The sequence below is a fragment of the Hyla sarda genome, chromosome 6, assembly GCF_029499605.1.
Source record: "Hyla sarda isolate aHylSar1 chromosome 6, aHylSar1.hap1, whole genome shotgun sequence".
NCBI lineage: Eukaryota > Metazoa > Chordata > Amphibia > Anura > Hylidae > Hyla > Hyla sarda.
In genome coordinates this window covers 161,438,815-161,465,350 of record NC_079194.1, presented here as the reverse complement: position 1 = coordinate 161,465,350, position 26,536 = coordinate 161,438,815, and the positions used below count along the sequence as shown (strand labels likewise).

Below are 26,536 nucleotides of genomic sequence, written 5' to 3'. Positions count from 1 at the left end.
GTCTATTAATGCAGGTACTACAGCTCCCAGCATGAAGCAGAGTGTGCTCCATGTTAAGAGTAGTAGTACCTGCAGTTAACAAAAGATCACAGCGGATGTAACTACTGACACCCGCTGTGAACCTCCTGTATAATGTATAGATGCGGCCGGCCGCTCTTCCATGGTCTCCTTCACTGATATATATATACATATTCATATTTCCCACAGAGAGCTGTGATTGGCTGGAACCATCTGGCCTATCACAGCTCTCTGCGGGAAATATGAACAGGTGTATAGACACGGCAGTGCAGGGGACCATAGAAGATCGACCGGCTGTCCGCACTATACATTATACAGGAGGATCGCAACGGGTGATCTGTCAATTAGTACAGGTACTACTACTCCCATCATGGAACAGTGTGTTCCATGCTGGGAGTAGTAGTACTACCTAAAAAATTTTTTGGGAAATTAGGGAAAAAAAGTGAAAAACACACACACACACTACATTTTTATTATTGCCGGCTACATTTTTAGCTCCCTCCCCGCACACATAAATTGATTCCTGTTTAAAAATTAATACAAATTTTGTAATAAAAATAGATAAATTTCATTAGATACAATTTTTTCCATCACTACTGTATCTTCTTTATTATTATTTTTAAATGGTACCCTACAAAATTTTATTAAAAAAGGTATCTCCATCACTTTTTTGGATCGCTAAAGTCCAAAAGAGAATAAAAACTGCCTGAAAAAACGCCAAAGTTAAAACCCACATGGTGTTTTTCTTGGTGTTTTTTTACTCCCCTAGACTTTTATGCCACAATTTCAGGGGAAAAAATGCCAGTGGCTCAACATGCTGCGATTTTGCAAAACCGCCAAGGAGCTGAAAAACACCAAAAAAGAGTGAAAAAATTCCAAAAGGATAGAGAAACTGCCAAACTGAAAAACGCCAAGTGGAAAAAGAATTTTGTGATTTCTCATTGATTTACAGCTAACATCTGGCCACAGCGTTTTTTGGCCGAAAAAACGCCATGCAGCAGAATTGGCGTTTTTCTTGGTGTAAAAAAAAAAAAAAAAAAAAGTAGAAGCTTGGCCTAATACAAATGATCAGAAAAGGCCATCAATCTCTGATTGTCAGGGTGCTGACACCTGGCGTTCAGCACCTGCCCTTACAGTGAATGGAGCAGGAAGTGGTTGGCTCCATTCACTGTGTAGTGGTGGCGCCATTTAACTGAAACTAAGCAATCATTCGAGTGACTGGGATCTAAGCTGCAGCAACAAGGCTTAGCTACTGTGCAGGGAGCAGAGATGACTGCTTTTAGCTCTTTTTACTGTGTAATGCAGGCGCCAAACAGCCAATAAATGGGGAAGCTGGGTATCACCACCCTGTCGATCAGAGGTTCATGGCCTTTCCTGAGGATAACTTAGGTAATACACATATAGGACTAGTGTGTTAGGTTATACACCTTATATTTATATTCAAGAAATACAGACAACATAAATCACAAAACTTTGTTAGTAGTTTCTCCAGTTTTTTCTTTTAATCTTTGTTTCATATTATGGCATGGATGGTATGGGGACCCCAAGTGGACTTTTTTTTTTTTTCATTTTTATTTTTTTATAAGCCATGATTTCTATAAAGAGGAGATAACATTTTTACATGAAGGATATATAAAAAGTTTTTGAATTTGACAATGCCCATTTAAAGGGCAGGCAGTGGCATCAGCAGTCATGGTTTCTTTTGTCAGAATGCAGGCTTGTCCCAGTACTGAGACATAGATGATGCAGCACCGAACAAGTAGAGGAAGTGCAGGAGCGGCTAGCAGGAGGACTTCAGAGAGCAGCCTGTAATGATTTGTGGAGCACCCATGTGTGCTTTCTAGATCAGGAACCGCACAAAAGACTGAGGGTGAAAGTTCCCTCATGACGTGTAAGGGCAAGTGTTATGCTTGTCTCCAGAATGCCCCCTCCTGCTCACTAACTGGCCAGGACAGTGAGCAGGATACAAGAAGGGTTCTGGGGCTAGAAAATGGAAAATGTTTATAACACACATTGGAAGCATTAAGAAGATGAAATTAGTAAGATATAAGCTTTATTATTATTTTTTATGTTTCAGGATAGGTGTGCTTTAAATACTGCACAACATTGAAATGCCATCAGTCTAATGGCTAAGGGGGGACAGCAGTGTGAAACATTGATTTTCTTCGGCTAGAGCTGATATTATGTAAAAATCTGTGCATACTCTGGGTCTATGAAAAATCACCCATTGCTGCTCTCTCCCCTCTCACAGCATAAGTCTCACAGACACAGTAAAAGAGGAAAACTGCAGCTCCGCCCCCTTCTCCCCTTCTTCTATTTACTGCATTTCTCTAGAAGTTTTTTTTTATGTTTACAGAAGTTTTTGAACATTTTAAGAGAGGCTGTATGCAAGGAAAGGGGGGCAACAGACTTCTGGAATGTGAGTAAAATGCACTTTCCCCAGACAAGATATATTACAAAGTATCATATATTCCCTTAAAAAAAAGTTACAACAATAGGTGCACTTTAAGAACTCATCACTATGGATTAAGGCTAAAATTCCACTTGTTTTTATTTCTGGCAGTTTTTGGGAAACTGCCACTGCAGTTTTTGAGCCAAAGCCAGAAGTGTATTCAAAAGGAATGGGGAAATATAATGGAAGGGCTTACACTTCACCTCCCTCATGGATCCACTTCTGACTTTGGCTCAAAAATTGCAGTGGCTGTTTTCCAAAAACTGCCAGAAAAAAAACAAGTGGAAACTTAGCCTTAAAGGGGTACTCCACTGGAAAACATCTTTTTTCTAAATCAACTGGTGCCAGAAAGTTAAACAGATTTGTAAATTACTTCTATTAAAAAGTCTTAATCCTTCCAGTACTTATTAGCAGTTATATGCCCCACATGAAGTTATTTTCTTTTGGAATTTATTTTCAGTCTGACCACAGTGCTTTCTGCTGACACCTCTGTCCATGTCAGGAACTGTCCAGGGCAGCATAGGTTTACTATGGGGATTTGCTCCTACTCTGGACATGTCCTGACATGGACAGAGGTGTCAGCAGAGAGCACTGTGGTCAGGGGTTTGTAGACCAGGCCAACCCCATTAGTTTTTAAATCTATTTGCCCACATCATGACGTCTATTGTCTGTCACAAAAGATGGAATATTTCCTCTGAGGGGTTAAGCAAATAACACTGCCATGTAAGCCCAAAGCCGCCCGTCATTTCATTATCTGACACCATCTCATGTTTAAACCCCCTCCCCTCCTTTCACTTCGATGTGAACGCTCATTGCTTATTCGAGACCTACAAGAGAATGCATTTGACTTATAGATAGATTTTCTCTTTATTGGCTTAATACTCGTTCTAACTAGATATTGCAGATTGACTCCGCCAGCTGCTCACATTCGGATACACATTTTGCATGAGGAAGACAGGAAGACAAGGGAGAAAAAAACAAAAACGAGCATATCTTATTGTACCTGAAACAGTCTATGATATGTACTAAATATTATGACTACTCTGAGCCTGGCAATAATTGATTCACCCACACAGCCATTTAGTCTGCGAGCTGTTCGTTTTACAAATTCTATAATCTTTTAGAAATTCTTTCAGTGGAGAAGATTGTTGCCTGGCCTCAAATTCATTATAGTGATTGAATCTTCTTCAATAGAGAACTGTTTAAAGAGATCACCATGCCCGTGCGTCTCACTCACAGTAAAAGCGCATAGGTTAAAAGCTTGTCTGGGTGGCATAATTCAGCACTTCGCTGCCAAACAATCACGTCTTATTTTGACCTTCATATGATACAAAAAGGCAAGAGTGGGAAGATAGATTTTTTTTTTTTACTGCAATTTTTTTTTTTTACCCAATATCAGGAGCTGTGCGAATTCCTAATTAAATAGCCAATTAATAATGTAGACTAGAAAAAAAGCTATTTTTTTTTTTGTTTCAAAGACCAAATTATAATTAGAGCAGAGAAAGCTGCATGTCTGTCTTTGCATAAGAGCATTATGGAGGAGATATTTAAATAACTTACAATACCTCGGCCATCAATCATTGTTATGGCTATAAAAGATTGGAGGCTAAATTAGCTTTTGTTTGCCAGGATATGGAAGTCAGATGGTTTTAAATGACAAAATAGGAGCAAGTGTAGATAATACGAAAGTGCAGATAAAGAGGGGTAAGAATTTGCCATTGTCAGATCTTCTTATACAGAAATCATATGTATAGATATATAGCCAGGTTATTCCAGCATGGTCTTTATCATTATTTAGTGTAACCTCTACCATCTGTATGTAGATAATTATACACCAGAAGATGCCCAGGTTATACCAGTATGGTCTATTCTACTTCTCACCATGTACAGATGTATGAAATATAACAGCCATATATGTATACTTACATACAAGATGATGTCCAAGTTATATATGCATGGTTCCTATTACTATATACCAAAAAAATCTAACTTATACCAGCTTATACACCAGAGGATGCCATGGTTATACCAGCACAGTCCATATCACTATGTACCAGAAAACACATCACGTATACCAGCTATACATATATAATAATATACTGAGAGCATAGAGGGACAAGCCGCTCCCCTAATCGCACCCATTGCCACACCCCTAACCACACCCTCAGTCACACCCATAACCACGCCCTCAGTCACACACATAACCCCACCCTCAGTCACACCCTAACCCCACCCTCAGTGATGCCCTAACCACACCTGCTGCTGCAGAATGGGAATACGTCTTTAACAGCAATAATTACAGTTATATTAGGTGACTTACAACAACCCCCATCATTACCACTACATACCATATAGGAGATTACATACAGTTATATCAGGTGACTGACAACAACCCCCATCATTACCACTACAGACCATATAAGAGATTACATGCAGTTATATCAGGTGACTGACAACAACCCCCATCATTACCACTACAGACCATATAAGAGATTACATACAGTTATATCAGGTGACTGACAACAACCCCATCATTACTACTACAGACCATATAAGAGATTACATACAGTTATATCAGGTGACTGACAACAACCCTCATCATTACTACTACAGACCATATAAGAGATTACATACAGTTATATCAAGTGACCTCTTCTCTGATCGGAGTTGGTCACTTTACTTTTTCTTCTCCAGGTCAAACCCCCATGATGATTTATTCCGGCTACTACTCATCTCTAGAGAACATGGCAGGAAAAAAAACATTTTAGGCTTTTTTTTTTCAAGAACTATAATGCCCCAAACTGTAATAATGCCCCTTTAGTAGTTAAAAAAGTCCCTCCCATTGCATAGTTTGGTCACTCAAGTAAGTAGACAGGTCCCTACAGATAGTTTCCCCCATCACATAGGTGTCCCGAGAAGGTAAGGCCCCCCCAGAGAAAGTTGCCTCAGTGGGTAAATCCCTTAGATAGCTGATCCCTGTATTAACTTGGTATTTATTCTCCATAATAGCCATCATATTTGCTAGGCAGGAACATAGTAGATAGTCCCTCACATTAAGTACGCAGCAGATTCCCCCCATAGTAGGCAACAGTTTCCCCCATAATAGGCAGCATCAGTTTGCAGAGCTTCTTCCATATAGGATGAAGCATTCTCCCCCAACAGTAGGCAGCAGCCAAACCAAATTCCCTCACAACTCACCCCCTGCCCGCTCCAGCATACTTACCTTCTGTTGGTTTTCTTCTTGGTCGGCTCCTGCTGTCTTCAGTCCTCTTCATCTGTTGGCTCCAGCAACCTCTTTTTCTGGTCTTTCCTCTTCCTCTTTGCTCCGGCACCTGATGATGTCACTTGTGCGCCGGAGCACAGAGGAAGGGCCCAGCCTCTTGCGTCTGCTGGCTAAATGAAGCCGCAGGCACAAGAGTGATTGACAGGATGAGGAGCCAATGGCTCTTCACCCTGTCAAACTTCCCAATGAGCGCAGCATTTAACTGTATGTGCCTCATTAGGCACATACAGTTAAATGCTGGACAATTGGGGTGGTTCGGTGAAGGTGGGATTAATAGCCAAAAAGCTGGAATGTCCCACCGGATCGGGAACGGTTTGGAGGTATGATGTACCAGATGATGCTAAGGTTATACCAGCACATTCTATATAACAAGAGGGCATAACATATACATAATAATATATGATTATGTACAGTAATATGCTTAGGTTTTATCAGCAGGTGGGGGGGTCCCCATTTTCCACCAAACTACAGCATACTAGAGAGCGCCCCATTTTTTTGTCTTTCTTCTGTTTTCTATCCTGGTCAATTGAAGTTACTGTATCTCTATGTAAAAGCAGATGTATAAAATATAACAACCATACATATGCAGTTATATACCAAAAAATGCCCAAGTTGTACAATCATGGTTCATATCATTAAATGCAAGATGCATGGTTACAGATTTAACAAAATCAGAGGTTTATATTGGTGAAAAGCAACAAACTTTTGATTCCCATGCTCCCAAATCACAAAGCTAATTTTGTTGGCTGTAACCTGAATGATGCTGTAATACACATTATTGTTCTTATTTATTTTAATGTACAGTTAATTCCAGTACACTGTACATATGAAAAGGTTACCATATAACCTAATATAACCTTTACATCTGCTGGAAGGTAACCAGATCCAGACATGGTGGTTATATGAGAGAACCAAAACATTATGAGATGTGTGAACAACTAATGAAGAGGTAAAATAGAAATGATTAAATAAAGGTTGATCAATATTTTCTTTATCATAACAGAGCTTAGAAGATCACTCGGGAGAAGATAAGAGTAGATGGAGAATGAGCCATTAGATGAGGTCTCTGATGGATTTCACAGTGAACGACAGGGGAGGGACAAAAGGTGGGGCCCCAAAGTGATCTCACGAGCATTAGCATTTACCCGCTCCATGTAAAAGTTAAGGGAATGGAACACTTTCCTGCATTGTTGTGTTAAAATGAAATACTACAAGGCCACCAAGTATGGCATAAAGTGTAACTCCAGAGATGCAGTGCCACATACTCTGCAAAGATCAGGGTGATTAGGTTGCCAAAGTAACCATACGACGCCTGGCGAGTTTGACTCCACAACCCAACAGCTCAGCGTGAGCGTTGTGTCTCCATGCAAAACTGTGCAAAGTGAGTGGCACTTAATCTCCTGAGTTACCGTATTTTTCCTTTTATAGGACGCACCGGCGTATAAGACGCACCCAATTTTTAGGGGCAAAATCTAAAAAAATAAAGATTTTGAACCCAATAGTGGTCTTCAACCTGCGGACCTCCAGATGTTGCAAAACTACAACTCCCAGCATGCCCGGACAGCCGTTGGCTGTCCGGGCATGCTGGGAGTTGTAGTTTTGCAACATCTGGAGGTCCGCAGATTGAAGACCACTGCATAGGAGATAATACTCACGTGTCCCCGCCGCTCCGGACCTGTCACCGCTGCCCTGGATGTCACTCCATCGCTGTCGCCGTGTCCCCGTCGCTCTGGAACTTCTCTGCTGCCGGCCGGGTATCGTCGCTCTCCGTTGCCGCCATCACGTCGTTACGCACGCCGACGCACGTACGCGAAGACGTGATGACGAGGAAGGAGAGTGCCGGCATACGGGGGATCCCTGAATGGAAAAGACACCAAGGAGGCAGTTAAGGTCCCCCCCCCCCCCCCCGGTGTCCTGTAAGCACTAACCTGGCTATTCAGTCGGGCTGTTCGGGACCGCTGCGGTGAAATCGCGGTGGTCCCGAACAGCCCGACTGAACAGCCGGGTTAGTGTCACTTTCCGGTCAGACGCGGCGGTCAGCTTTGATCGCCGCGTCTGAAGGGTTAATACAGGGCATCACCGCGATCGGTGATGTCCTGTATTAGCCGCGGGTCCCGGCCGTTGATGGCCGCAGGGACCGCCGCGATAGGGGTGTATTCGCCGTATAAGACGCACCGACTTTTTCCCCCCAGTTTTGGGGAAGAGAAAGTGCGTCTTATACGGCCAAAAATACGGTACATTTTCTTGCTTATAGATTAAGGAATAACGTAATAAACAACTACGAACCAACATATTACCCCAGAGGAATACCAAAATAATCAGACTCCAGAACAGATTTCTAAATGAATTCAAACCCCTCACCAGACCCCTAAATTATTACAACCCAGACTTCTAAATTATTAGAACATAGATCAGACAGACCCCTTTACCTATAAAATATCAGACCCCAGACTCCAAAATGATCAGACCACAAACATATATTGGCAGACCCCAGGCCATACCCCTCATTTTGGTGGCCAAAATGATCAGACCCCAGTGAAAGACTCACTGCTGTTTAGTGGTGTCTCTACCATGGTTATGTGTAAGGACACACTTCAGCTAGAGCTGTATGTCCAAAGCAGAGCTGTGAAACAAAAAAAGCAATATATCCATGGAGTCATCTATAGCTGTTATAAGGTCAGGTTCACATTAAACCCGGCCTAAGTGTCAAACGTATCCATCAGAAAACTGGAAGCACCCTCTTGTAGTCCTGATTTTCTTAGATATTACATTTTTAGCTACATTCTCCATGCACTCATTTCTTTCACAGTGTATGGAATGACCCCCCTAAATACAGAGGGCTATTACTGCCCGGCCAATTATTAGCAGGACATTCACAGACACAACTTAGGTCATATTGTGGTTGCTTTTGCAATAGTGTATTTTCTAGTGAGTAGCTTTGGTTAGCAAATCAATGCCCCTGCCTACTGCTTCTTAGTAAAATATTAGATTATTGATTTGAATTCCTTGCAGTTTAATGGTTATTCAGAAGTGGCTGCCTTCAAACCATTCACAATATTTGATTAAAATAAATGGCACATCCCCGAGTATTTTACTGCAGTGCTGTTAAGCTGCTATTTAGACAGAAATGAGATTGTCTGTGCTATGGGGTTGGTGGACCATATTATTTGGGTGTCAAGGGAAATGTAAGTACTGTATGTGTATGGGTATGAAACAGCTTTAAGTCTGCAGTCTATGGTGTCCTATAGAATATGTTCAATATAAAGAATGGGACACACTAATTCATATGTTAAAATGTAGCAAAGAGACTTTGTCACTAGGTGTATGCTGCTTGATCTGAAGGCAGCATAAACTAGTGACAGACGCCAATGAGAATGATGTATCACTTGCTGTTCTGAAGATACACCCAAGGCCCAGCGCAGCAGCCCTGCAGACAGCTGCCAATCAGCGGGCAGGGGGCAGAGAGAGTGGGATATCAAGGACTATTGAGCACACATACAGTACATAATGGTAAGGTCTACTCAGTGTCATCAATATCTTCATATCTGGTATTTTAGGAACAGTGTATCACTGTAGTCCTTTATATTTAAGAATACCCACTCCTCTCACCCACTGGTCGCTGACTGGCAGCTGCCTTGGATGGGGTATGGTAATGTGTTGGGCCTTGGTGTGAAGCTCTCAACGGGACTGTTTAATAAATCACTCTCCCGCTAAATTTCCGAACATTACCGCCCACTCCCACAACATGTGTCTAATCCTGCCCGCTCCCGCAAGCATTCTATCGCAACTTTTAGTGATGGCCCCTCTGTGCCATTTAATCACCCCAGTTCAATTTCATTACCCATGTGCCATTTCATTACCCCCTGTGTCATTTTTATCTTTCCTTGTACCATTTCATGACTACCTTGTGCCATTCAGCACCCCTTGTGCCATTTCATCACCACCCTCTGCCATTCCATCACCCCCTTGTGCCATTTTATCACCCCTTTGTGCCATTTCATTACCCTCTGTGCCATTTCATCACCCCCCATGTGCTATTTTATCACCCCCTTGTGTCATTTAATTACCCCCTTGTGCCATTTAATTACCCAAGTGCCATTTATTTTACCCTCATGTGCCATATCATCACCGCTGTGCCATTTCCTCACCTCCTGTGAAATTTCATCTTTACTTTGTGCCATTTCATCACTCTCCTGTGCCATTTCATCACCCTCTGCCCAGTGAGCCAACTACAAAGTTAAAGAGACACTTCAAGTAAAAACTGTTGAAAAGACTGATATGTGTTAATTTTATACTACATCATCTATATTTTCCTATAAGAAAGCAATAAAAAAAAGTTCTGGTTTCTGTCTGAAGTGTATATTTAAAAGGAAAGAGTTTCCTGTTCCTTCTCCTATTGTTTATTGGAAACAGGAGTTGGATGAATACACACAACCAGGGGTGGCCATGATGGTTACACAGTTATGCCACTGCAGAGGAAGCAGTGGGATACAGGAAGGCTAAACTACTAATGAGGTGTCCTGGTGTGGAACACACCTGTCTTCCTGACCTGTCAGGTGGATGTCACCTAGCGTGTCTGTTCCGGGCCCACTACTCAGGCTTATATGTGATATTTATTACACTGTAATATATAGCCAATGCACTTTTATTCTTTATTGTGCCCTAAGGGGTTAACTTTGTGCAGGAGGTTGCTGGGTGGATCACATGCTTACTTCAGCCAATCAGGGCGGCGTCCCTGCCTCCCTCAAATCTTGTGATATAGGGCTGAGTTAGTAAGTCTGTGTTCAGGAGGAGAGTGGAGCTCACCTCTAGACCTCTGCTGTGGATCCTTGCCTCACCACATGAGGACAGGCCTAAGAAAATCCAGTTGCAGCACTAATCTGTTACAGAGCAACAGAACCCTTCAAAGGATCAAGCCGACCAGACCTTGTACTGTCCAATTTAAGTTCAAGCAAGTCAAGTTCCGAAATGTTAGCAGGAAATAGAAAGCCTTAGGCAACTCCAGTCCAAATAGGTCCAGTCTGGCAGTAAGCCCTAATTCAGGATTCCTATGTGGAGAGTAGAGTCAGTGTTTGTCAGCTCCCAAGTCTTATACAAGCTATATAAGCAAATCCATCTGACCCTAATTCAGCAGGCAAGCTGCTAGTCATGCAGCAAGGACTACAAGTCTCATAGTGCATAGAAGCAACTGTGATCCCTGAAGCAAACTCCAGCAAACTTTGCACTAACTATTGAACTGTTCCTGTGTATTTTTTTTAAAGTTCCTGAGTAAAATGTATTAGTTTCCGTAACCCTGCATCTGTGGTTGTTGTTTCCCCAGCACTTGGCCCAGGAAGCTACTACCCTTGGAGTTTGGAAGCTACTACCCTTGGAGTTTGGAGGTCTACACTACCCTGGCATCACAAACTTTATTCTAATCACCCCACCAGTTTTACATACACACCATCACCCCAGTTAGCCACCACACTAAAGTTTCTACACCCAAGAGAAAAGCAGGAGTGAGGTGATTGGATAGTTCCATTTCTGCTTCACTTCTTTTGGGTATGTTTTTTGGATCCTCTTCTCCTACTGGTTACATGCCTTACAAGCTTGGTGTCTCTATCTGTTCATAATACACTGCTCAAAAAAAATAAAAGGGAACACTAAGATAACACATCCTAGATCTGAATGAATGCACTAATTGTATAAAATACTTCAGTCTTTACATAGTTGAATGTGCTGACAACAAAATCACACAAAAATTTATCAATGGAAATCAAATTTATCAACCCATGAAGTTCTGGATATGGAGTCACACTCCAAATCACATTACAGGTTGATCCAACTTTGATGTAATGTCCTTAAAACAAGTCAAAATGAGGCTCAGTAGTATGTGTGGCCTCCACGTGCCCGTATGACCTCCCTACAATGCCTGGGTATGCTCCTGAGGGATGTCCTCCCAGACCTGGACTAAAGCATCCGCCAACTCCTGCACAGTCTGTGGTGCAACGTGGTGTTGGTGGATGGAGCGAGACATGATGTCCCAGATGTGCTCAATCGGATTCAGGTCTGGGGAACGGGCGGGCCAGTCCATAGCATCAATGCATTCCTCTTGCAGGAACTGCTGACACACTCCAGCCACATGAGGTCTAGCATTGTCTTGCATTAGGAGGAACCCAGGGCCAACCGCATCAGCATATGGTCTCACAAGGGATCTGAGGATCTCATCTCAGTACCTAATGGCAGTCAGGCTACTTCTGGCAAGCACATGGAGGGCTGTGCGGCCCCAAAGAAATGCCACCCCCCACCATTACTGACCACCGCCAAACCGGTCATGCTGGAGGATGCTGCAGGCAGCAGAACGTTCTCCATGGCATCTCCAGTCACATCTGTCACATGTGCTCAGTGTGAACCTGCTTTCATCTGTGAAGAGCACAGGGCGCCAGTGGCAAATTTGCCAATCTTGGTGTTCTCTGGCAAATGCCAAACATCCTGCACGGTATTGGGCTGTAAGCACAACCCCCACCTGTGGATGTCAGGCCCTCATACCACCCTCATGGAGTCTGTTTCTGACCATCTGAGTGGACACATGCACATTTTTGGCCTGCTGGAGGTAATTTTGCAGGGCTCTGGCAGTGCTCCTCCTGCTCCTCCTTGCACAAAGGCGGAGGTAGTGGTCCTGCTGCTGGGTTGTTGCCCTCCTACATCCTCCTCCACGTCTCCTAATGTACTGGCCTGTCTCCTGGTAGCGCCTCCATGCTCTGGACACTATGCTGACAGACACTGAAAACCATCTTGCCACAGCTCACATTGATATGCCATCCTGGATGAGCTGTACTACCTGAGCCACTTGTGTGGGTTGTAGACTCCGTCTCATGCTACCACTAGAGTGAAAGCACCGCCACCATTTAAAAGTGACCAAAACATCAGCCAAGAAGCATAGGAACTGAGAAGTGCTCTGTGGTTACAACCGGAAGTACCACTCCTTTATTGGGGGTGTCTTGCTAATTACGTATAATTTCCACCTGTTGTCTGTTCCATTTGCACAACAGCATGTGAAATTGATTAGCAATCAGTGTTGCTTCCTGAGTGGACAGTGTCATTTCATAGAAGTCTGATTGACTTGTGTTGTTTAAGTGTTCCCTTTATTTTTTTGAGCAGTGTATATTAATTGAGGAAAGTGCATGAGCTTATGAATGGTGAAACTAGTCTGTCCATGAAAACGGAGAGTGTAGTGAACCATGGAATAGATGATCTAATTAAAAATACCTTAGATACTATATGCATAAACCCTTGAGCAGCTATTCCCTTCTGATATAAAGGTGTAGAGAACCAAGAGCTTTTGTAAAGCTCAGATGGATGGAAAAATCAATCAGAAAGAGGTCTAAGGATAACATTTCTTTAGGATAACCTCCTTGAGAATAGAGCATAGAATGGAGTCAGTTTTACTAAAGAGGGAAAAAAAGAAAAACATTTTTTGTTTGGCATGGAGACATAGGGCTGCTTGTTAAAACGTGAATTGGGGAGTGCTATAAAAAAAAATATGTATATAATAATAATTTAAAAAAATGCCACAGCCAAACAGGTGGGTGGCTCTGAGAATAGGCTTATCGATGAAGCAGGCACAGAAAAGTGTCCCCGTGGGAGTTAAAGGGGTATTCCAGTAAGCAAAAAACAGCTTTCCCCCCCCCCCAAAAAAAAAAAAATTGCTCCCTGTCTGTCTCCAGGTTGAGTGTGGTTCTGCAGCTCAGTTCTATTGAAGTGAATGGAGCAAAGTTGTAATACCACACAATCTGGAGACAGACAGGGAGCAGTTTTTGAAGGAAATAAGATCTGTTTTTCGATTCCTGGATAACCCCTTTAAAGTGGAGACTGTCAACTGGAGAGTTTAAGTGACACAGCATAACACAGCCGCCTTGCTGATGGTTCACTCTACATCATTCTCTGATCATTTTACAAGTCTGCTCAGGTAATGGTAATGTGTGTTAGAAAAGTGACAACCAGTAGTGCCATTCTGTATAGTCACAGCAGTTGTTACTTCTCTTCCCGAACATGGCAGTGACATTTTACCCTGGTACTTTGCTGACAGCGTGATGGTCCTGGCATCATTTCAGGGCTTTGGGAGACTTGCCCTTAAAATAGTATATTTGATAATATTGTGCAGGCCACCCTGAACTTAATAATAACTGAATCAGTATTTGCCTGAAGTAGTCTGTTCTACTCTCGAACACCGGTGCCCCAGCCCCATCACATGTGAAATTAATGCAATCTCCTCTGCTTTTAGCTGTTTATGTGCAAATCGTCTTTTTTCACCTGTTTTCCATTTTCATTTAAGTTTGATATATTCATTCATTCCAGGTTGAAATTCTTTACCTTAAAAGCAATTTGAAGTTTTTTTTTGAGTTGTGCATTAGCTTTGGAGACTAGAGAGAGGTCCTGGGGGATGTTCACCAAGCTTTTTCTTATCAGACTTAAGAATCCTGAAAAAAATCAATAGAAATTCTAATTTTTATTATTTGCATCATCTATAAAAGTCTCTGCTAAATAGAGGTCCCTCTTTAAACCACTAAGCAGAGCATATGCAAACAAAGACTGGGCAAAAGGATTTCTTTGGAAAGAATAAAAGGACAGTACACACAAAATGTAGAGGTCTGAGGACAAGGCCATGGTTTTCCATGACAAACAATTACTTAAAATTACACAGAAAATCTCATATATACTGTACAATCATTAAAGGGGTTATCCAAGGATATAAACATAAAGCTAATTTATTGCAAAAATAGCACCACCCTTGTCCTTAGGTTGTGTTTGGTAGAACAACTTTATTCACCTCAATGGAAATGAGCTGAAATACCACACACAACCTGAGGCTAGAGGTGGTGTCTTTTTTTTGTTGTTGAAGAAATTAGGTCTGTGTTTCTATTCCTGGATAATCTTTAACTTAAGGAAAGGGAAGATATAGCCACTTTTCCTTGGCTAGCACAAGGGGCATAACTAGAAAAGGCTTTGTCCCATAGTAAAAATGTAAATGCCTCCTTCCTCGGCTTAAAGGGTACCTATCATCAAATAAACTTTTGATATATTTTAGATTAATGAATGTTGAATAACTTTCCAATATCATGTTAATGAAAAATATGCTACTTTCTACTGTATTTTTCCCGATCAGTCCTGTCAGCAAGCATTTCTGACTCATGTTAGAGTCCTAAACACTCAGAGCTGCCAGCCTGCTTTGTTCACAGCCAAACAGGCTGTGAACAAAGCAGGCTAGCAGCTCTGAGTGTTCTCCTTAGTGAACAAAGCAGACTGGCAGCTCGTAGTGTTTAGGACTCCAGCATGAGTCTGAAATGCTTGCTGCCAGGACTGGTAGGGAGACCCCTAGTGGTCATTTCTTCAAAGTGGAAAATTAAATAGAAAGAAGCATATTTTTTAATAACAAGCAATTGTAAAGTTATTCTGCATACATTAATCTATAATATATCAAAAGTTTTTTTGATGAGAGGTACCCTTTAAGCATTGGTAGGGCACATAACATATAGGTACAATGCTTTAGCAGTGCTCTGTTCCTTTATACAGTGTATAATGAAAATCAGTGCTGTGGGACCTACAGATAAATTTATGTATCATAGTATACCACTATATATTACAGATATAATGTTACAAACTTATATTACTATACAATGAACATCACCATAGATATTACCATTTTACTGTCACTGAACAATTCATACTATTCCAAGGCATAATGAGCAACGTTAGCACTATACAAGGGACATATAATGCAGCCACGCCATTATTATTACTATCACATACTGTATACTATCACTGTACTGTTGCTGAATAACAACTTAAACACAATGACAATGCATGTGTATTGAGCAGTCAGCCATTATTCTAGCAGGGGTTTAGGCCCACACATTAATTCATAGAAGAAAAATCTTTACTATATAGTATATTATCCAGCATGGTTGACCTTTCTGGGAGGTACATTACTGGGTGCTGAACTAAACCTTTGCTGTGGGTGAAGAAAATCTGAACTACAGCTTTGCTTAAAAGGGTTGTCTGGTTTACTAAACCCATTTTAAATACTCTATTAGGAAATTCTAATAGAAAAAAAGTTGATTTGAATTTGAATCAAACAATACTTTATTTCACCTGTGGTGGTGCTGTAGGGTAACAAAACACTATTTCCTGGATTTTCCTATAGATTAGGCTCCATTCACACTGTGGTTGGAGTGTACGGCTGCCGGATCTGGCTGGGGGAGGGGAAAACCGTGCGCTCCTGTACCCCAGCCGGACTGGCGCCGAACTCCATTGATTTTAATGAGCCGACCGGAGTCAAACATTGACAACAGTCGGCTCATTTCTGGCCCGTATCAGATTTTGTGACCGGTTTTGGAGGAGTTTTACTGTACGTGTCACATCATTAAGTGAGCTTTTTAGTCCGGGTGGCAGAGATAACTAACCTGAATGTACTCACCCTATTTTGCACCTCTGAATCTTAGTTTAACCCTGTTCTGCATACTCAATGCCCTATTTGTCTCAGATTTCTGGGATTTTGACTGAATCTGTGACAGGACAAAAGACAAAGATTTGTTGAAGGAAAACTGTCAGCTTGCTCCCCCCCACACTAACCAGTGGTACTGACTGGGACACGGGGGACACTGATCAGTTTGATGCCTACCGTGCCCGGATCTGCCGTGCCGTTCGGCTGTAATCTTCAATTTTTGGTATATGCTAATGAGTTGCTTATTGGGACCGGCCGGGCTAACTGGCACTCTCATGTCACCGCCGCCGGCTGCAGCGCCGCCCAGCTCATCAATATTCCTACCCTCTCTCTTCATTACAGAGCGGGGAGAAGAGGGAGAGGCGGAGGGAGGGGAGGAATATTGATGATCTGGGCGGCACTGCGGCCAGTGGCGCTAACGTCAGAGTGCCAGTTAGCACCTCAATAGCATATGCTGAAAGTCGAAGATTACGGCCAAACAGCGCGGCGGATCCGGGCACGGTAAGCATCAAACTGATTAGCGTCCCCCGCACTACCAGCCAGTACCGCTGGTTAGTGCAGGAGGAGCAAGCTGACAGTTTTCCTTTAAAGGTTAAAGTGCACCTCTAAACAACTGTCATGCCGCAAGGATTTCTGTTCAAATTTCCCAGAAACTTCTGATGTCGTGACTTGCTCCTAGACTAGCCTGCTCTGAAGAGGCATTTGTCAGAAGTCCCATATAAGTCTATGGGGCTTCCAGCAAATCTGTCTCCAGAGTGCAAGTTGTAGAGAAATTTTAAGGAAAACTGTAAGCTTGTTCACTTACACTAAACCCAATAGACTGGGTTATAGTGTGGGTGAACAGGATTCAAATGATGGGTCACTTACTTATTTTTGCCAACTGGCCACCGAGATATCTTGTTCTGAAGTTCCGGGACTTCTAATAAGAATAAGCGCACTGAAGGCGTCTCTCCCGCCAGCTGACCGCCTCTAGCTTCCGTAGTATGGCTCCTAAGCCTGCCCTCGTTTGAATCCTGTTCACCCATACTATGACCCAGTCTATTGGGTTTAGTGTGGGTGAACGAGCTGACAGTTTTCCTTTAAACAGAAATCTTTGCCCGGGACAGTCATTAGTGGCACCTTTTGAGGTGTTTAGCTCACAGAGGGTTATGTAGACTGGATACAATTGTTGCAGACCCTCAGCTGTGAAAAGTATTGGCTCAGAACAGGTTTTCAGAACAGAAACCTTTCTGTTCACTGAAATACAGCAGAGAACTTGAAAATAGTAAAGAATAAAAATTTAAGGATAATTAAAGTTGCCACCATTAACCTTAAATCAAACTACTGTTTATGTGAACAGGATTATAGCTGTCAGGGTGAATGCGACTGATGGAAGCCTCAGGGCTCTACATGTTAAATAGTGTTGGAATATGTAAAAATTACAGGTACTGATATTAAAAATCCATTGATTCCTACACAATTCTGAAGCTAAAAAGAAGTGAGAAGCAGCAGCAGTTTTTCCTTTAGTACATCATGTATCATTTAAGCGGAATTTTGCTTTCAAAGAATAACATTGCATTCTTCAGGTATACAGGGGAATGGCTTCAGTTTCCCATCGTCAGACGGGTGAATCTGATTGGGTAGATAAATGGCTCTACTAAAGGTGGCTGGGAGCCGTGCCAGGCGACCAGTCATAAAGCAGTAACAGAATTTTAAAATCAATAGACTACTACACTAAAGTCAATAAAGATTATGCAGGAACAGACTAATATGAGCAAAGGTATAGTAATGTGAGCGCGCTGAGACATTGCCACTCTGAACTGTATGAAAGTCACAGGCCAAGTGGTCAGGCATGAATAATAGCAGAAGATCTGTATGGCAGAAACTACCCTCAAAAGACAGTGGAAGCTGCATCTGTGCAGCGCTCCTGTGACCAGCGCCAATGAATGTTCAAATTCACCCACAGGCCCGCCTCCTGTGAACAGTTCAGCGGGTATAGAAGAGGATCTTCGGAGGGACACAGCTCTGGACTACAGGTACAAATTTAACTCAGTGACCCTCATCGGTCTCCTGTTCAACCACACTATAACCCAGTGTATGTGTAGGGGAACAGGATGACCATTTTCCTTTAATCCTATTCAGTCAATCACACACACATTTGGTTTCAGGTTCTTTTTGGTGCCGTTTTCTGGTGGTAATAGGAAAAGAGTTCCACAAATGTTGTAATTTTGTAGAACTTTCTAGTAAAAGGGAGGAGTTATTAGTAGTCTCCTAGAAAAACCACATTTTCTAGACCTCATGGTCTTCAGGAAATCCAAGGTCTTCAAGGTAGACTCTGTCTGCAACATCCAGAGCAAGAATAAGGCTGGGATTACAGTGTTCTGAAGGATCCTCTTCAACTCCAACAACTCCAACTCTAAGCCTGTGGGGGTAAGTATGTACAAGAACCCCCTAGCTTCACACTTGTATCTGAATTGGGCCTTCAGCTAGGAATAGAGCTTTGTGGCTGTCACATCATGTCTCTGTTCATACCTGTGACCTGTAATGGTAAACTGCAGATCAGTAACACCACCTCATGCAAGCCCTTGAATGCTAGTGGCTTGGCTCCCCCCCCCCCCCCCAAACTACTACAACATTGAAGGGCTTCAGAATATCAGCCAGGATACCATCACCAGGGCATGCCCTGGGGACAACCTCTTTACCAACACATTATGTGAACACTCTTATCACTGCTCTTGACCTAAGGGGAGCTGCTCATGCCTCCCATTACCATAATAGGGCTGCAGTGCACCACAAGGCTAGGAGATAGTAAAAATGCAGTGGCCTAGTACATCATCTTTAGCTGCTACCCATCAGAGAGTAGTTAGTTGACTAAAGTATAAAAAGCTTGTTGGATGCATAGTATGTCTATCAAGTATTGTATAGTCACGCAAAGTGTATTTTCTGTACTAAATCTATTTTTTGCCTTGTATAACTAATCTAAAGAGTACACCGAGATTTGCAGCATGCAGGGGGTCCAGCTGAATTTTTAAACTATGATTACTATGATTAATAGTGTCCTAGACTGCACCAGTTTTAATCTACCTGTGATTGTAGCAGCATCAAACTGACGACAGTTTCCCTTTAAAGGGGTATTCCAGGAATTTTTTTTTATTTGGCTATGCTACAGGGGTTGTACAGTTAGTGTAGTTCATAATTTAGTGTTTGTACCTGTGTGTGACGGTTTTCTCACAATTCTTCTGTGATTTTCACCCCAATATTAATTTTTACCAGCATACAAAATGACTGTTGTCTCAGAGTTTTCCCAGGTTGCAATGCGGCCAAGACCTGACTCACTAGTAAGCTGATGACAGGGAGTCTGTATGCTTCAATGGGTGGATGGATCGCTTGGTGGGAGAGAGATCAATCTGCAACTAATACAACAGCTGTAGGTACTCTGATTGAAAACCACAGGTCTTTTGAATGGATGCAGCTCATTTATGTTTCAATGGGTGGGGTGGCTGTTGTGTGGGAGGGAGGAAAATGGAACTATGGGATTTGTAGGCAAAAGAAGAAAACGCTAAAAGGAAATACCAGTTCACAAAAAGCTAGCCACAGTATTATGGTAATCTCACAACATAGCCATTTAGCCCCAAGACAAACGCAGATCCTTCCTAAGCATGTCCATTATTCTCTGTCAGGTACGTACTAAAATCACCTTATGGTGGAGAACCCCTTTAACAGCTATAATCTTGTTAGCTTTTTACCTGAGTTTAGGAGGACCTCTTATACTGATAGATTGACAACTGCTTTATTTACTATTACAGTCCATAAAAGTGATTACAGTGCATTTATGTCCAGTGATGCTCATATATGCCTAATACCGCCACACCATAACCACTATCATTACCACTAAAGACCATAAAAGTGATTACAGTGTATTTATATCCAGTGATGCCCCTAAATAAAGGCTAAATAATACTGCCATACCCCCCTGTATATATGTTCCCCCGTAGATATAGACCCGCATATAGGTAGTTTCTCCAACCTGTATATAGGCCCCCCTCCACCCTGTAGTATATAGGCCCCCATATAGGTAGTTTCTTCCCCAAAGGTAGTCCTCCCACTATATCTAGGCCCCCAAATAGTTAGCCTTCCTTGCAGGTCCACTTAAAATATAGGATAGTTAATTTAACCCTTAACTATCCCCATTTGTGAGGGTCAGGGTTTTTGTTTAAAGTCCCATGCAAATCAATGGGAAATGTATGTTCCCACATAACTTCCATACGGCTGGACATATTTCAATATCTGGTATACAAATTACGGGTCAGGATAGGAGGTCGAGATAGGAGGACGGGATATGAGGACTGGATAGGAGGTCGGGATAGGAGGTCGGGATAGGATGTCAGGATAGGTGGTCGAGATATGAGGACGGGATAGGAGGTCAGGATAGGAGGTCGGGATAGGAGGACGGCATGGGAGGTCGGGATGGGAGGTCGGGATAGGAGGTCGGGATAGGAGGTTGGGATAGGAGGTCGGGATAGGAGGATGGGATAGGAGGTCGAGATAGGAGGCCGGGATAGGAGGACGGGATAGGAGGTCGAGATAGGAGGTCGAGATAGGAGGATGGGATATGAGGAAGGGATAGGAGGTCGGAATAGGAGGTCAGGATAGGAGGACAGGATAGGGCGATGGGATAGGAGGACGGGATAGAAGGTCGGGATAGGAGGTCCAGATAGGAGTACGGGATAGGAGGTCGGGATAGGAGGTCGAGGTAGGAGTTTGCGATAGGAGGATGGGATAGGAGGACGGGATAGCAGGTCGGGATAGGAGGTCGGGATACGAGGATGGGATAGGAGGACGGCATAGGAAGTCGGGATAGGAGGTCAGGATAGGAGGACAGGATAGGAGGTCAGCATAGGAGGTCAGGATAGGAGGTCGGGATATGAGGACAGGATATGGCATGAGGACGGGATATGAAGTCAAAAGCTTCCTCCTTAGTTTATTTTCCTTCCCAACAAGGATTAGGAAGGAAAAACTGGGCAACGCCGGGTACTCAGCTAGTATACAGGGTGGGCTATTTATATGGATACACCTTAATAAAATGGGAATGGTTGGTGATATTAACTTCCTGTTTGTGGGACATTAGTATATGTGAGGGGAGAAACTTTTCAAGAGAGGTGGTGACCATGGCGGCCATTTTGAAGTCGGACATTTTGAATCCAACTTTTGTTTTTTCAATAGGAAGAGGGTCATGTGACACATCAAACTTATTGGGAATTTCCCAAGAAAAACAATGAGGTGCTTGGTTTTAACGTAACTTTATTCTTTCATGAGTTATTTACAAGTTTCTGACCACTTGTAAAATGTGTTCAATGTGCTGCCCATTGTGTTGGATTGTCAATGCAACCCTCTTCTCCCACTCTTCACACACTGATAGCAACACCGCAGGAGAAATGCTAGCACAGGCTTCCAGTATCCGTAGTTTCAGGTGCTGTACATCTCGTATCTTCCCAGCATAGACAATTGCCTTCAGATGACCCCAAAGATAAAAGTCTAAGGGGGTTCGATCGGGAGACCTTGGGGGCCATTCAACTGGCCCATGACGACCAATCCACTTTCCAGGAAGCTGGCATGTTCCCTGAGTTTTTCCAGCAAGATGGTGCACCACCACATTATGGGTGTCAGGTCCGAGCATTCCTAGATGAACAGTTTCCTGGAAAGTGGATTGGTCGTCGTGGGCCAGTTGAATGGCCCCCAAGGTCTCCTTATCTGACCCTCTTAGACTTTTATCTTTGGGGTTATCTGAAGGCAATTGTCTATGCTGTGAAGATAAACGGCCGCCATGGTCACCACCCATGTTGAAAAGTTTCCCCCCTCACATATACTAATGTGCCACAAACAGGAAGTTAATATCACCAACCATTCCCATTTTATTAAGGTGTAACCATATAAATGGCCCACCCTGTATATATATATATATATATATATATATATATATATATATATGTATATATATATATATATATATATATATATATGTATGTCCCCCCCCTCTACATAGGCCCAAATACAGGTAGTTTCAACCCACATAGGTAGTTCACTCCTGTCTATAGGCCTTCATATAGGTAGTCGTCATCATCCCCCCCCCCCCCCGTAGTTAGTTCCCCCCTGAATATATGCCCCCATATAGGTAGTTTTAGCCCCCCTGCATTTATTTTCCTCTTGCATAAAGGCCCACAAAAAGGTAGTTTCTTCCCCTGCAGGTAGTTTCCCCTGTATCAAGCCCCCATAAAGTTTGTTTCTTCCCCCTGCAGCTAGTTTTCTCCAGCATATGGACCCCCATATAGGTAATTCCCCGCATCCCACAGTATATAGGCCGCCATACAGGTAGTCCCGCCCTGAAGATAGTTTTCCCCTGGATAAAGGCCATCATCCCCCCTCCCTTACAGGTAGTAGATAAGTGCTGCTGTATTTAGCTACAGGCACGTCATAAGGTCATAAGGGCACGTCTACAGCTAAATACCTTGTGGCCGGGGGAATTCAGTGTTATGTTCGGGGTAACTAAGGTGTGCCCAGGCACACCTGGCACACTCTGTGTGCATGCCTATGCAAATATACCCAACCTTTGGTCCTCTACCATATACTATAACTTTTTACATCTGACAGTGTCCATTTAGATTGCATTTTATGTACACTTGACTGATTGATTTGGTCACATGCAGACTCCTAACCAATGGATGCAGGCGCCAGTCCCAAGTCTGACCTTCTCTCCTGGGAAAAAAAGAGGTGGACCTACAGGTGAAGATAGAAAAATTATAATATTGTGTAAAAGTCCATTGTATTTCATTAATGCAACTTAAAAGGAAAGGAAGCATGAAGTGCTCCAAAATCTCCTGGTAGACGGATGTGTTGAACCTGGACTTAATGAAGCACAGAGGACCAATATCAGCAGATGACATGGCTCCCCAAACCATAGTAATTGGGGGGGGGGGGGAGTTGGGGGTTTTCATGAGCTGTAAGCCATAATCATCACAATTATGACAAATCACGCCTTGAACTATCTTGCTTTGCATGTAATGAGTCTCTCTCATATATTAGTTTCACCTTTTAAGTTGCAATACTGAAATAAACGAACTTTGCACAATATTTAAATTTTTCGAGTTTCACCTGTATCCTTCTTCTAGTTAGTCTTATTTGGCCTCTGGTCAGACCAGTGCTACCCTGTCTGCCAAGTCAGGGAGAACATTCCTGGATATGTTTCTATGAGTGATGTGTTACAGATTACTGCCAAAAGTGTGAGTAAAGTGGAGTCCATACTTGCATTGCATCACGGTTCAGTACATGTGAAGATCTTCGTATAGCAGTTTTAGTAACTTGGATATTATAACTTGCAAGCTAGAGAGTCTTAACATCTTAATACATCTGCAGAGAATATGTGTGAAAAGCCTTCAAGATTGAATTCTGGAAAGTTTCTGCAAAGGAAGTATTATTTAAAGGGACAGTGACCAAATTATCATTCTGATTCCTATGCTGAACTATCCAAAGTTGTACACAAGTGACTGTCTTTAACCCCTTAACCCCTTAAGGACTCAGTGTTTTTCCGTTTTTGCACTTTCGTTTTTTCCTCCTTACCTTTTAAAAATCATAACCCTTTCAATTTTCCACCTAAAAATCCATATTATGGCTTATTTTTTGCATCACCAATTCTACTTTGCAGTGACATTAGTCATTTTACCCAAAAATTCACGGCGAAACGGAAAAAAAAATCATTGTGCGACAAAATCGAAGAAAAAATGCCATTTTGTAAATTTTGGGGGCTTCCGTTTCTACGCAGTGCATATTTCGGTAAAAATGACACCTTATCATTATTCTGTAGATCCATATGGTTAAAATGATACCCTACTTATATAGGTTTGATTTTGTCGTACTTCTGGAAAAAATCATAACTACATGCAGGAAAATTTATACGTTTAAAAATGTCCTCTTCTGACCCCTATAACTTTTTATTTTTCCACGCACAGGGCAGTATGAGGACTCATTTTTTGCGCCGTGATCTGAAGTTTTTATCGGTATGATTTTTGTTTTGATCGGACTTTTTGATCACTTTTTATTCATTTTTTAATGGTATAAAAAGTAACTTTGGACTTTGGAATTTTTTTGTGCGTACGCCATTGACCGTGCGGTTTAATTAACGATATATTTTTATAGTTCGGACATTTATGCACGCGGCGATACCACATATGTTTATTTTTATTTACACTGTTTTATTTTTTTTATGGTAAAAGGGGGGTGATTCAAACTTTTATTAGGGAAGGGGTTAAATGACCTTTATTAACACTTTTTTTTTAACTTTTTTTTTGTGAAGTTATAGCTCCCATAGGGACCTATAACACTCCGCACACTGATCTCTTACACAGATCACTGGCGTGTATTAACACGCCTGTGATCAGTGTTATCGGCGCTTGACTGCTCCTGCCTGGATCTCAGGCACGGAGCAGTCATTCGTCGATCGGACACCGAGGAGGCAGGTAAGGGCCCTCCCGGTGTCCTGTAAGCTGTTTGGGACGCCGCGATTTCACCTCGACTGACTAGCCGGGATAGTTTCACTTTCACTTTAGAAGCGGCGGTTAGGGTTAATACCGCACATTGCCGCGATCGGTGATGTGTGGTATTAGCCGCGGGTCCTGGCTGTTGATGAGCGCCGGGACCGACGCGATGTGATGTAGGGGCCGCAGCGCGACCCCGCTTCATATTGCGGGAGCCGCCGCAGGACGTAAATATACGTCCTGTGTCGTTAAAGGGATATTCCAGGAATTTTTTTTTATTTGACTATGCTACAGGGGTTGTAAAGTTAGTGTAGTTCATAATATAGTGTCTGTACCTGTGTGTGACGGTTTTCTCACAATTCTTATGTGATTTTCACCCCAATATTTATTTTTAACAGCATACAAAATGACTGTTGTCATCAGCTGATGACAGGGAGCCTGTCTGGTGGGAGAGAGATCAATCTGCAACTAATGCAACAGCTGTAGGCACCCTGATTGAAAACCACCGGTCTTTTGAATGCATGCAGCTCATTTATGTTTCAATGAGTGGGGTGGCTGATGTGTGGGAGGGAGGAAAATGGAATTGTGAGATTTGTAGTCAAAAAAAGAAAAGTCAAACAAGAAATACCAGTTCACAAAAAGCTAGCCACTGTATTATGGTAATCTCACAACCCCTTTAACTAGAATTGCAAAAGGAGTCCAGTAATGTTGTTTACTGGAGGTAAACAGAGGTCTCATTCCTTTGTATACAGGGACAGCACTCAGAGGGGAAGTAAACTTCATATGTCATATAGACATGTGGGAGGCAGGACAATAACACAATGACAGTTGGGGTAACAAAGCAATAACTTGCACTTGCAAAAAGGTACAATGACAAATTGACACCTGTGAGGCAATACTGTCAATCATTTCTAAGGTTCTGTGAGCAATGAACTCCAATGCTTTACATTTAGGATAATCTTTATTGCTGTATTTCAGAAAAAGCCTCCAGAAAATGAATAGTGCTGCACCTTGCTGCTGATATCAGACCTCCAGTAAGTGATGTAGGTTTTCACGTTTCCTGCTGCCTCATTGTATTATTACTTTTGTGTATTCTTAATGATACCCCAGTGACTGGCAGCAGCCATCTCCCATAGATGAGGTCATGGCATGTTAGTAATTAGTGCCAATAAATATTTACCTATATTAAGCCAAGGTATCTTAATCCCATTACAAATGACAACACAAAGCTGCTATGTGAGTGATGGAAAAGCTGAAGAACAAAATGACATTACAGGAGAACCATGTTAGGTGTAAAATGTACAGTGGGGCTCTGTTCACATCTGTGTTCTGTTTGTATTGAAAGCCACAATACAGTGCCAGATTTGTTGTATATCAGACACTACTAGCACCTTACTATGGGCATTATCTGAATTTGTAGTCAGGAGTCTATCATATTGATGCTGCATTCAGTACTATTCTTCCCATCAAATCTGATGGAATTTGCTATGGTGGCTCCAACACAACAGTGAACATAGCCTAATTACGTCACAATACCTATTCTAGACTATACAGCCTAAAAAATGTCACATACAGGGCAGCCATCAGGAGGGTACAACCCATACTCCTGTAAGGAGCCCGAAGCTTCAAGGAGCCCGGCTGTCCCTGTCCTTTAAAAAATAATAATAATAATAATAATAATAATAATAATTTAAGGTTGTCAGTGAGTGACTGTGTCTGACACTCAATGACCGCAGGTGGCCCGTCACTGTACACTACTCGCTGACTGATTGACCGACTACATACAGTCAGTC

General features: G+C 42.4%; 2 long non-coding RNA genes across 2 annotated transcripts; one reads left to right on the top strand and one right to left on the bottom strand.

Annotated features, from left to right (window-relative positions):
- The first annotated feature begins 1,207 nt into the window (after positions 1 to 1,207).
- Positions 1,208 to 25,853, top strand: LOC130277646 (uncharacterized). Its single transcript, XR_008845506.1, has 4 exons — positions 1,208 to 1,407; positions 6,757 to 6,859; positions 11,074 to 11,294; positions 25,722 to 25,853. It is a non-coding gene; the product is annotated as an uncharacterized LOC130277646 (long non-coding RNA).
- On the bottom strand, positions 9,928 to 16,364 carry LOC130277647 (uncharacterized). The gene is made up of 3 exons (XR_008845507.1): positions 16,210 to 16,364; positions 14,106 to 14,212; positions 9,928 to 9,982 (listed from the first exon to the last, which is right to left on the bottom strand). It is a non-coding gene; the product is annotated as an uncharacterized LOC130277647 (long non-coding RNA).
- Positions 25,854 to 26,536: the final 683 nt, after the last annotated feature.